Source organism: Bombina bombina, chromosome 1 (assembly GCF_027579735.1).
Source record: "Bombina bombina isolate aBomBom1 chromosome 1, aBomBom1.pri, whole genome shotgun sequence".
Classification (NCBI taxonomy): Eukaryota; Metazoa; Chordata; class Amphibia; order Anura; family Bombinatoridae; genus Bombina; species Bombina bombina.
In genome coordinates this window covers 301,511,604-301,525,753 of record NC_069499.1, presented here as the reverse complement: position 1 = coordinate 301,525,753, position 14,150 = coordinate 301,511,604, and the positions used below count along the sequence as shown (strand labels likewise).

The window sequence follows — 14,150 nt, the reverse complement described above, 5'->3', positions numbered from 1 at the left end:
GGCATATGAGGCCCATGGCCAAATATATTTGTCATTCTTGCTTTAGGCCCAAAAAAAGAAATTCCATACAAAAGAAATTTACAAAAAATAAACAGGATTTTGAATTCTACAAAAAGGAACCCATCAGGATCACTGTAGAGAGCCTAAGGATTATTTGCCTTGTTTTTTCCCCCTGATAATTAACACGATGGGATGCTGCAGAAAGAAAGCATTCTACATAAAGAAACATAATTACCTGTTGTTAAGAAAAGCACGTTGAGCGACTAGGCCACAATAAATGACGCTGTATCCCCACTAGCCAAAATAAGGGAACAAAGGATGAGCTACTGTTTGTATCACCAGGTTGATAGAATGAGGCACAGAGGGTAATAGACATGTCAAAGCTGGGGGCCCAGAACCACACACTTCTTTGTATAAATCACAGATTTATTAACTGAGCCAACTTTACATAAAGACCTAATAACAGGCGCTCATCCAAAGCATTAAAACCAGATCAGTCAGAGCAAAGTTTCAGCTGCTACAAATAATACCAACAGCAACAGAGAATGTATAAATTAAATATATGGGCATTATTTAAAGGGACCTTGCCCAAATGCTGAATCACTTGAAATGGATGCAACATAGCTGTCAAAAGCTGACCAGAACATGTCACCTGAACATTTCTATGTTAAAAATGAAGATATTTTACCTCAAAATTTCTTCTGTAGTCATATCCCATTGCAAGGAGACTTTATTGTTTAAAAAGATAGGTAATCCCTTTATTATCCATTCCCCTGTTTTGAATTACCAACACTTTTATATTAATTTACACCTAGATTACAAGTTTTGCGTTAGAGGCTATGCGGTGCTAACGAGCAGTTTTTGCTCACCGCTCACTTACAGACAGCGCTGGTATTACAGGTTTTTACAAAACCGGTGTTAACCGCAAAAAAGTGATTGTAGAGCAAAATTTTGCTCCACATCTCACCTCAATACCAGCGCTGCTTACGTTAGCGGTGAGCTGGCTGAACGTGCTCGTGCACGATTTCCCCATAGGAATCAATGGGGGAGAGCCGGCTGAAAAAACCTAACACCTGCAAAAAAGGAGCGTTTAGCTCCTAACGCAGCCCCATTGATTCCTACGGGGAAAATACATTTATGTCTACACCTAACACCCTAACATGAAACCCGAGTCTAAACACCCCTAATCTGATGCCCCGACATCGCCGACACCTACAAAATATTGATTAACCCCTAATCTGCCGCTCCAGACACCACCGCCACCTACAATATACTTATGAACTCCTAATCTGCTGCCTCAACATCGCCGACACCTACAGTATATTTATTAACCCCTAATCTGCTGCCCCCAATGTTGCCGCAACCTACCTACACTTATTAACCCCTAATCTGCTGCCCCCAACGTTGCCGCCACTATAATAAACATATTAACCCCTAAACCGCCGCACTACTGCCTCGCAAACATTAGTTAAATATTATTAACCCCTAATCTGCCATCCCTAACATCGCCGCCACTATATTAAAGTTATTAACCCCTAAATCTAAGTCTAACCCTAACACCCCCTAACTTAAATATAATTTAAATAAATCTAAATAAAGTTACTATTATTACCTGAATAATTCCTATTTAAAACTAAATACTTACCTATAAAATAAACCCTAAGCTAGCTACAATATAACTAAAATAAAGTTTGTATTTATTTTAACTAGGTAGAATAGTTATTAAATATTTATTAAATATTTAATAAACTACCTAGCTAAAATAAAGACAAATTTACCTGTAAAATAAAACCTAACCTAAGTTACACTAACACCTAACACTACACTATAATTAAATAAATTCCCTAAATTAAATACAATTAAATAAAATCAGCTAAAGTACAAAAAAAGCAAACACTAAATTACAGAAAATAATAAACAAATTACAATTTTTTTAAACTAATTACACCTAATCTAATCCCCCTAACAAAACAAAAAAAGCCCCCCCCCCCAAAATAAAAAAAAAACTCTACCCTACACTAAATTACAAATAGCTCTTAAAAGGGCCTTTTGCGGGGCATTGCCCCAAAGTAATCAGCTCTTTTACCTGTAAAAAAATTACAAATCCCCCCCAACATTAAAATCCACCACCCACACAACCAACCCTACTCTAAAACCCACCCAATACCCCCTTAAAAAAAACCTAACACTAACCCCTTAAAGATCACCTTACCGGGAGAAGTCTTCACCCAACCAGGCTGAAATCCTCAACGGATCCGGCAAAAGTGGTCCTCCAGACAGGCAGAAGTGGTCCTCCAGACGGCATCTTCTTAAGGGCAATGCCCATCCAAATGCCCTTTTCAGGGCAATGGGGAGCCTAGGTTTTTTTAGTTAGTATTTTATTTGGGGAGTTGGTTGTGTGGGTGGTGGGTTTTACTGTTGGGGGGGGTTGTTAGTATCTTCATCCATCCGGCGCGGAGCAGGTCCATCTTCAAGACATCCGACGTGGAGCATCCTCTTCTTCCGATGGCTACGACTGAATGAAGGTACCTTTAAGTGACGTCATCCAAGATGGCGTCCCTTCAATTCTGATTGGCTGATAGAATTCTATCAGCCAATCGGAATTAAGGTAGAAAAAAATCCTATTGGCTGATGCAATCAGCCAATAGGATTGAGCTGGCATTCTATTGGCAGATTGGAACAGCCAATAGAATGCCAGCTCAATCCTATTGGCTGATTGGATCAGCCAATAGGATTGAACTTCAATCCTATTGGCTGATTGCATCAGCCAATAAGATTTTTTTCTACCTTAATTCCGATTGGCTGATAGAAATCTATCAGCCAATCGGAATTGAAGGGACGCCATCTTGGATGATGTCACTTAAAGGAACCTTCATTCTTCAGTCGCCGTGGAAAGAAAAGGATGCTCCGCATTGGATATCTTGAAGATGGACCCGCTCCGCGCTGGATGGATGAAGATAGAAGATGCCGTCTGGATGAAGACTTCTGCCTGTCTGGAGGACCACTTCTGCCCGTCTGGAGGACCACTTCTGCCGGATTTGTTGAGGACTTCGGCCCGGTTGGGTGAAGACTTCTCCCGGTAAGGTGATCTTCAAGGGGTTAGTGTTAGTTTTTTCTAAGGGGGTATTGGGTGGGTTTTAGAGTAGGGTTGGTTGTGTGGGTGGTGGGTTTTAATGTTGGGGGGGGATTTGTAATTTATTTTACAGGTAAAAGAGCTGATTACTTTGGGGCAAAACCCTGCAAAAGGCCCTTTAAGGGCTATTTGTAATTTAGTGTAGGGTAGGGTTTTTTTTATTTTGAGGGGGGGGGCTTTTTTTATTTTTTTAGGGGGATTAGATTAGGTGTAATTAGTTTAAAAATCTTGTAATTTGTTTATTATTTTCTGTAATTTAGTGTTTGTTTTTTTGTACTTTAGCTGATTTTATTTAATTGTATTTAATTTAGGGAATTAATTTAATTATAGTGTAGTGTTAGGTGTTAGTGTAACTTAGGTTAGGTTTTATTTTACAGGTAAATTTGTCTTTATTTTAGCTAGGTAGTTTATTAAATAGTTAATAACTATTTAATAACTATTCTACCTAGTTAAAATAAATTCAAACTTGCCTGTAAAATAAAAATAAACCCTAAGCTAGCTACAATGTAACTATTAGTTATATTGTAGCTATCTTACGCCTAGATTTAGAGTTCTGCGGCCAAAGGGGTGCGTTAGCTACGCATGCTTTTTTCTGGCCGCACCTTTTAAATACTGCTGGTATTTAGAGTTCACAGAATGGCTGGGTTTTCAGTGCGTTAGGCTCCAAAAAGGGAGCGTAGAGCAAAATTTAACGCCACTGCAACTCTCGATACCAGCGGTGCTTACGGACGCGGCCAGCTTCAAAAACGTGCTCGTGCACGATTCCCCCATAGAAAACAATGGGGCTGTTTGAGCTGAAAAAAAACCTAACACCTGCAAAAAAGTCGCGTTCAGCTCCTAACGCAGCCCCATTGTTTTCTATGGGGAAACACTTCCTACGTCTGCACCTAATACCCTAACATGTACCTCGAGTCTACACACCCCTAGCCTTACACTTATTAACCTCTAATCTGCCGCCCCCGCTATCGCTGACCCCTGCATATTTTTTTTAACCCCTAATCTGCCGCTCCGTAAACCGCCGCTACTTACATTATCCCTATCTACCCCTAATCTGCTGCCCCTAACACCGCCGACCCCTATATTATATTAATTAACCCCTAATCTGCCCCCCACAACGTTGCCTCCACCTGCCTACACTTATTAACCCCTAATCTGCCGACCGGACCGCGCCGCTATTATAATAAAGTTATTAACCCCTAATCCGCCTCACTCCCGCCTCAATAACCATATAATAAATAGTATAAACCCCTAATCTGCCCTCCCTAACATCGCCGACACCTAACTTCAATTATTAACCCCTAATCTGCCAACCGAATCTCGCCGCTACTGTAATAAATGGATTAACCCCTAAAGCTAAGTCTAACCCTAATACTAACACCCCCCTAAATTAAATATAATTTAAATCTAACGAAATAAATTAACTCTTATTAAATAAATTATTCCTATTTAAAGCTAAATACTTACCTGTAAAATAAACCCTAATATAGCTACAATATAAATTATAATTACATTATAGCTATTTTAGGATTTATATTTATTTTACAGGCAACTTTGTAATTATTTTAACCAGGTACAATAGCTATTAAATAGTTAAGAACTATTTAATAGCTAAAATAGTTAAAATAATTACAAAATTACCTGTAAAATAAATCCTAACCTAAGTTACAATTAAACCTAACACTACACGATCAATAAATTAATTAAATAAAATACCTACAATTATCTACAATTAAACCTAACACTACACTATCAATAAATTAATTAAATACAATATCTACAAATAAATACAATGAAATAAACTAACTAAAGTACAAAAAATAAAAAAGAACTAAGTTACAAAAAATAAAAAAATATTTACAAACAGAAAAATATTACAACAATTTTAAACTAATTACACCTACTCTAAGCCCCCTAATAAAATAACAAAGCCCCCCAAAATAAAAAAAATGCCCCACCCTATTCTAAATTAAAAAAGTTCAAAGCTCTTTTACCTTACCAGCCCTGAACAGGGCCCTTTGCGGGGCATGCCCCAAAGAATTCAGCTCTTTTGCCTGTAAAAAAAACACATACAATACCCCCCCCAACATATAATTATACATATATTATAATTATATTATAGCTATATTATGATTTATATTTATTTTACAGGCAACTTTGTAATTATTTTAACCAGGTACAATAGCTATTAAATAGTTAAGAACTATTTAATAGCTAAAATAGTTAAAATAATTACAAAATTACCTGTAAAATAAATCCTAACCTAAGTTACAATTAAACCTAACACTACACGATCAATAAATTAATTAAATAAAATACCTACAATTATCTACAATTAAACCTAACACTACACTATCAATAAATTAATTAAATACAATATCTACAAATAAATACAATGAAATAAACTAACTAAAGTACAAAAAATAAAAAAGAACTAAGTTACAAAAAATAAAAAAATATTTACAAACATTAGAAAAATATTACAACAATTTTAAACTAATTACACCTACTCTAAGCCCCCTAATAAAATAACAAAGCCCCCCAAAATAAAAAAATGCCCTACCCTATTCTAAATTAAAAAAGTTCAAAGCTCTTTTACCTTACCAGCCCTGAACAGGGCCCTTTGCGGGGCATGCCCCAAAGAATTCAGCTCTTTTGCCTGTAAAAAAAACACATACAATACCCCCCCCAACATTACAACCCACCACCCACATACCCCTAATCTAACCCAAACCCCCCTTAAATAAACCTAACACTAAGCCCCTGAAGATCTTCCTACCTTATCTTCACCATACCAGGTTCACCGATCCGTCCTCGGAAGTCTTGATCCAAGCCTCGGAAGTGTTGATCCAAGCCCAAGCGGGGGGCTGAAGAGTGATGTCCATCCTCGGGCTGAAGTCTGGATCCAAGCGGCGGCTGAAGAACTCCATCATCGGGCTGAAGTCGGAAGTCCATCATCGGGATGAAGTCTTCTATCAAGCCGCATCTTCAATCTTCTTTCTTCTGGAGCGGAGCCATCTTCTTTCCAACCGAGGGGGGTTTGGGTTAGATTAGGGGTATGTGGGTGGTGGGTTGTAATGTTGGGGGGGGTATTGTATGTGTTTTTTTTTACAGGCAAAAGAGCTGAATTCTTTGGTGCATGCCCCGCAAAGGGCCCTGTTCAGGGCTGGTAAGGTAAAAGAGCTTTGAACTTTTTTAATTTAGAATAGGGTAGGGCATTTTTTTATTTTGGGGGGCTTTGTTATTTTATTAGGGGGCTTAGAGTAGGTGTAATTAGTTTAAAATTGTTGTAATATTTTTCTAATGTTTGTAAATATTTTTTTATTTTTTGTAACTTAGTTCTTTTTTATTTTTTGTACTTTAGTTCGTTTATTTCATTGTATTTATTTGTAAATATTGTATTTAATTAATTTATTGATAGTGTAGTGTTAGGTTTAATTGTAGATAATTGTAGGTATTTTATTTAATTAATTTATTGATCGTGTAGTGTTAGGTTTAATTGTAACTTAGGTTAGGATTATTTTAACTATTTTAGCTATTAAATAGTTCTTAACTAGTTAATAGCTATTGTACCTGGTTAAAATAAATACAAAGTTACCTGTAAAATAAATATAAATCCTAAAATAGCTATAATATAATTATAATTTATATTGTAGCTATATTAGGGTTTATTTTACAGGTAAGTATTTAGCTTTAAATAGGAATAATTTATTTAATAAGAGTTAATTTATTTCGTTAGATTTAAATTATATTTAATTTAGGGGGGTGTTAGTGTTAGGGTTAGACTTAGCTTTAGGGGTTAATCCATTTATTACAGTAGCGGCGAGATTCGGTCGGCAGATTAGGGGTTAATAATTGAAGTTAGGTGTCGTGATGTTAGGGAGGGCAGATTAGGGGTTAATACTATTTATTATAGGGTTATTGAGGCGGGAGTGAGGCGGATTAGGGGTTAATAACTTTATTATAGTAGCGATGCGGTCCGCTCGGCAGATTAGGGGTTAATAAGTGTAGGCAGGTGGAGGCGACATTGAGGGGGCAGATTAGGGGTTAATAAATATAATATAGGGGTCGGCGGTGTTAGGGGCAGCAGATTAGGGGTACATAAGGATAACGTAGGTGGCGGCGCTTTGCGGTCGGCAGATTAGGGGTTAATTATTGTAGGTAGCTGGCGGCGACGTTGTGGGGGGCAGGTTAGGGGTTAATAAATATAATATAGGGGTCGGCGGTGTTAGGGGCAGCAGATTAGGGGTATATAAGTATAACGTAGGTGGCGGTCGGCAGATTAGGTGTTAAAAAATTTAATCTTGTGGCGATGTGGGGGGACCTCGGTTTAGGGGTACATAGGTAGTTTATGGGTGTTAGTGTACTTTAGAGCACAGTAGTTAAGAGCTTTATGAACCGGCGTTAGCCCAGAAAGCTCTTAACTACTGACTTTTTTCTGCGGCTGGAGTTTTGTCGTTAGAGTTCTAACGCTCACTTCAGCCATGACTCTAAATACCGGCGTTAGAAAGATCCCATTGAAAAGATAGGATACGCAAATGACGTAAGGGGATCTGCGGTATGGAAAAGTCGCGGCTGGAAAGTGAGCGTTAGACCCTTTAATGACTGACTCTAAATACCGGCGGTAGCCCAAAACCAGCGTTAGGAGCCTCTAACGCTGGTTTTGACGGCTACCGCCCAACTCTAAATCTAGGCCTTAGGGTTTATTTTATAGGTAAGTATTTAGTTTTAAATAGGAATAATGTAGTTATTAATAGTATGTTTTATTTAGATTTATTTCAATTATATTTAAGTTAGGGGGAGTTAGATTTAGACTTAGGTTTAGGGGTTAATAACTTTACTATAGAGGCGGCGACGTTGGGGGCGGCAGATTAGGAATTAATAAATGTAGGTAGGTGGCGGCGATGTTAGGGATGGCAGATTAGGGGTTAATAATATTTAACTAGTGTTTGCGAGGCGGGAGTGCGGCGGTTTAGGGGTTAATATATTTATTATAGTGTCGGCGATGTCCGGTTCGGCAGATTAGGGGTTAAAATATTTATTTTAGTGTTTGCGATGTGGGGGGCCTCGGTTTAGGGGTTAATAGGTAGTTTATGGGTGTTAGTGTACTTTTTAGCACTTTAGTTAAGAGTTTTATGCTACGGCATTGTAGTGTAAAACTCTTAATTACTGACTTTAAAATGCGGTACCAGTGTTGACAGGAGAGGGTCTACCGCTCACTTTTTGGCAGACTCGTAATACCGGCGCTATGCAAGTCCCATTGAAAAAAGAGGATACACAATTGACGTAAGTGGATTTGCGGTATTTCCAAGTCTGGCCAAAAAAATGAGCGGTACACCTGTACCTGCAAGACTCGTAATACCAGCGGGCGTTAAAAAGCAGCGTTGGGACCGGCCAACGCTGCTTTTTAAGCCTAACGCACAACTGGTAATCTAGCCGATAGTTTTTACCTCTATCTAAGCCCCTGTAGACTGCCCATATCTTAGAGCTTTTTTATTTTTATTTTTACAATCTTGTATTTTAGCCAGTTAGTTCTGGCTCTTGGGAATTCATTATCATTCACTAAGGGAGTGAGTAATGTTATCCGGTACACATAAACAAGAATTGAGATAAGAGGCAGCCTGCAGGGGCTTAGAAACAACAATCTTAGAACTTATAACGTATATTAAAATAACAATACTGGTTATGCAAAGCTGGGGAATGGGTAGTAAAGGCTTTATATATCTTTTTAAACAATAAAAATAAATTAGACTGTCCCTTTAAGCATCTATAAGGATGCTAGCCCCAGGACTTGTAAGGAAGCATGTAGTTTAAGAAAGCTTACTATAACCGTGGCTGGAGGATAACTATTTACAGGTCTCTAACTCTGGTGAACTGAAAAATTGAGGTCAAGTATCTTTCTTTACACATATAGATCTTCATGTGATTTTCTAGTCAGCTTTTTACAGTTCAATACTTTCCAGGAATTTAGCATATGGGTAACATGTCCCTTTAAAGGGAGGCTAAAGTTTCACACTAAAACGCTGTGATATTGACTTGACACCTCAAGACATCTGGTTTAGGAATAATTTCCCCCCACAAATTTCTTTCTACTTCCACCATAAAGAAGTGTTGTAACTAAGCTACATCTGAGGGCTGTTTTGCTTGCTTTCTGAACTAATCTCTTTTGAATTAAGAAACTAATGGTTTAACGGGAAATACATTACTGAAATACTGAAATATAATATTCCTGCGGAATCACAAATGTCTGCATTCCAGTGTAAAAGTGCTGATTTGTTAGTAAACCTTTTATTTTGTTTATTTCACTGATTTACAATACCCTAGGTATCCAATCAGGATACTTTCCCTAAGGAGGGTTTACATGCACACCTGCATATGCACTTATAGGATTGTCATCTTTCTTGGAAACAAAAACAGCCGTGCTAATTTGCATACATTTGCATAAATAATTATACTGCGTAACTCATAAACTAAAGCTGCTAGGGTTGATTTTAAATAATCATTTGTTTTCAATTTGATTCCAACACACTTACAAGATGGAATTTCTATATTTATTTTATTGTCTATATTGTCCTGAACCTGGTAAAATACCAGCTGGGTGGCAAAAATAATTTGTAACCAGTGAGTGTAGCATGATTTCACTTGCAGAGACATCATTTGACCATACACTTGATCATGTCCTTTAGACCAGTGTTTCTCAACTCCAGTCCTTAAAGGGCCACTAAACCCAAAATCTTTCTTTCATGATTCAGATAGAGAATAGAAAATTAAATAACATTACAATTTACTTCCATTATTTATTTTGCTTCATTTTTTAAATATCCTTAGTTGAAGAAAAAGCAATGCACATGGTGAGCCAATCACACGAGGCTTCTATGTGCAGCAACCAATCAGCAGCTAGTGAGCATATCTAGATATGCTTTTCATCAAAGAATATCAAGAGAATAAAACAAATTAGATAATATAAGTAAATTAGAAAGATGTTTAAAATTGCATTCTCTTTCTAAATCATAAAAGAAAAAATGTGGGTAGTATGTCCCTTTAAGTACACCTAACAAATCAGATTTTCATGATAACTGAACTTGAGCACAGGGGGAATAATCATCTGATCAGTAGCCATGGTTACTAATCTGCTCTCACCCATTATCTGATTATTTAACCTGTACTCTAATTGAGATATCATAAAAATCTGGGCTATTAGGGGTACTTGATGAGTGGAGTGGATAAACTGCTTTAGACTAAATAAGAATTCAAATTCTTTGTAGCTACACTTACCATTATATCTGTTGTTAGCTGGCATTTCACCTCTTTACCAATGTTGGGCACCAATTTTATACCCTTTCTTATTTTAATAACACTTCACAATTGCAGCTTTGTTGTGCCAATCACAGAGATAAACCTCTTCCCTTTAGATGGAACTTGCTATATCATTGTTTATGTGCTTGAACAATAAAGAAACAAAATGCAAGACTTATTTGAAAATAGATGTGCAGCCATGCAAAAACTGTTTTTCTAAATAAAGCCACGGGCAATTTTATAAACTTCTTACTTTCCATTTAAGTCTCGTCACTTTTGTTTTTAAAATGAAGATAAAGGCATCACTTATGATATAATTTCACTACTATGTGAATATACATTCTTGTTTCAAGTTCAAGTTTACTGTAGGATTGTTTTGAGATTGCACAGATGTCAACATGTTCATACCTGCCAAGCAATCCATACTTTTTGGGTTTCTCTAAAAGGTCACAACTATCTATGGCTTCTCTTAAACCCTTTAAAAACCCCAGAGGAAGACCTTTTGAAAAGCCTGTGAAATACCTGTGTTATTAAGGTTTTTTTTTTAATCTATAATTTTTTTATTTATTTTTTTGTCATATTGTATAAATAATTTGGGCAATTTAACGTATTCAAACTGAGTTGTTTCTAATAGAAGTAATAAAATAGAACACAAAATTATCAAAGCTATTAATCAACAAATTCTAAAAGGTTAAAACGGATCCCAATGAACACAGGTCACATCAGTTTGAAATTTTAGAATTATACAGAAAAACTTGAAATAAAGATCACAATATAGATTTGCATAGACTTACATTGAAACAAACATCATTTACTTAATTATAGATATTTTTTTCTGTTAAATTAGATGTTACATTTTACAATTTCCGAAGAATAAATTAAAAGGGGGAAATTAAATATAGATAAATTAACAGTGGGCAAAGACTTTTTGGTATCTTGGTTCTATAGGCAGACACAACTAGCCAACAGATTTACTCTGCCTCTCAAACGTCAGTTTTTAAACATTTGCTCCTGAAGGTAATTTCCAGTGGCTAACAAAGTGCTTTATATTATGTAGAAAGCGATTTATTATGTAAGTCTTTATTTTCTCCAGTATAAAAAAAATGGAAAAAATTAATTAACACTTGGTCCTAAAGTCACACAAATACATACTTAGATGTATTTTCCTTTGAAGCAAAGTTAATTTTTTTCTACCTGCTATAATCTATGCAACGAATAATACAAGCAACATGAACGCCAGTGTTACTATGTATTTAGTGCACCTATTAAAAGCAAACCTCTTTTATCCTGTGCTTAAAGGCCTGTAATGTGTTGTCAGAGTCAATATTACTGAAAAAAGCTATATATGAACTCGCTATTTCTTTATAATATCATAGTATGGTTTCATTTCTTACACACTCTAGATGCTGTGGACATTTATTCTGTTTTTGTTTTCTCATTCAGTTTCTATATCTACTTATGTAATTTCTGCTAGCATCATTGGGATACTATGGTAACTACCATTGACTTATGGTGTTTCAATGCCAGAAGCCATGTTTAACTCCCAGGTTGCCTAATTTCTAAGACCTGGTAAGCAGCAATCGATGTATGAATCTACTAGAGAAGATAGGAATATATGGAACAGGATGAAAGGATTGTAGTGATATTTGCAAACTTCTATACTTTTACTTTTCTTAAGAAAATATAATTGATACACAATGGACATTCAAGCTAATCTTCCTGAAACCCTAAGTAGAAGAAAATCAAGTTCTGAAACATCCCTACTTAATAAACAGTTATTGTTCTTCTCACTAAATGATTACTCAGAGATATAAACAATACATATAAACTATGTCCCAATTTATGGAATCATAACCAAAGCAATATGTTGTTTTTTTTAAATGAAATGCAAATGATACATTATACATAAATCTTACACTATGTCAGACACACAATGGGTATCAGTACACAGTATATTATTATTACTACCTGTAATGAGGCAATGTGTTCTGCACAGGGCCGGATTTACATCTCAGGTGCCTGTAGGCACAAAAACCTGAAGCGCCCCCCCCCACCCCCCCACCCCCCCCCTAGAAAAAAGTGGAAAAAATGAGGACTTTTTTTTATTATTATTTAGGACAACTAAAAATAAATATTAGATGTAAAATTACATTTTCCCTTTTATGGAGATACACAAATACACACACCAATTGCAATATTTGTTGTAATGGAAGCTACACCAAAAATCAATATTCACTTGACTCAAATGGCCATACAATTTCTATTATGTATAACAAAAACAAATCATGTTAAACTTTTAATGCAAAATATTCTAAAGAAAACCCTATTTAAAGGGACATCAAATGTGACAGTTTGCTGGGCATTTTATTATTGCACTAGTGCTTGCAGAGAAGTGTGTTAGCCTCTTGCAAAAGAGTTAAACACATAGTCAATGTCAGTTCTGAGACAGCAATACACATCTGTGCAGACCCAGATGGGCTCATAGGACATGTTTATTGACAAGCCATTAGTGTATTGCTTTTCTGGAGATGACTTTGACTATGTGCTTAACATTTTGTTGGAGTCAAACACAGTTTTGTGTAAACAATAGCAATATTAAAACTAGCAGCATGCAAGCTCATCACCATCAACAACCTGTGCAGCCAGTGGAAGAAAATATAAAATGTAGGGAAAAAAATCTTGTAAACTCTGATATTTTTGGTACAAACACACACAGATGTTACATTTATTTTGTTCTGAAATATAAATATCATATGATGTTGCTCTCAAAGGAAAACATGGAATGTTGTAGATTATATGTAATCCAGGGGTCAACAAATGTGTTTAAAATTAGAATTTAGAAATTCAATGGGAGGGGTTTAGTTTTAATCTTTGCCCCTCTCTCCTTCATGGCTCCCTCAACTGCTGTAACATATTCCCAATGAAACACTCGACTTTGTAGGCACCTGGCAGCACAATTCTTACTAAAATAAATGCCCTCATAAAAAAAAAAAAAAAAAAAAAAAAAAATTTTTTTTTTTTTTTTTTTTTTTTTTTTATTATTGACAGGCAGGCGCCCCTCACTGCAAGGCGCCTGTAGGCACATGCCTACTGTGCCTAATGGGAAATCCGGCCCTGGTTCTGCAGTGCTTTACAGAAGCACAATAAATAGGAGACAGAGAAGGCAGACTGGGACAGAATGATTACAGGGATCTACTACCTAGAGAGCTTACAATCTCAATATTTTACTGGATATCCAAAGCTATTTTCCCTGGGACACAAGCAGACTAGGTAGCACATTTATAACTGTCCGTATCTGACCTCAGCAGAGGAGATAACAGGCTTTTAAACATAATAAACCTTAGGTTACAAAAATAATACTTTATACTTATTTCTTCAGTATTTAAACTAATATAATTAAAGAAATGCATCAGCATATTATTATCAGACTAATCGCAGCTCTGGATACATCATTAGATGTAGCATTTATTTAGTCTTTAAGGTTCCTTTAAAATGCTGCATGTTCTTAATCCACGTAACTAAACTGCCAGGATCCTGAAATTCTGACCTGTCTGTATTCGTCAAAGACAAGATTTTTTTTAGAGTAGCAAGTGTGTATACACTCAGCTTCAGGTAGAACTCCTTGTATCATAGCACATAAAATAATCTGATTGCTAATACAATTATTTTCATAGTGATTACTTACCCTTGTCCTCTCATAAATATAATATATTCATGAGTATCC

The 14,150-nt window shown here is 36.1% G+C and overlaps 1 protein-coding gene across 2 annotated transcripts in view; it reads right to left on the bottom strand.

Annotated features, from left to right (window-relative positions):
• The window catches only part of SEMA5B (semaphorin 5B), a 754,887-nt gene that overhangs the window by 215,126 nt on the left and 525,611 nt on the right, over positions 1-14,150 (bottom strand). The window lies entirely within an intron of this gene.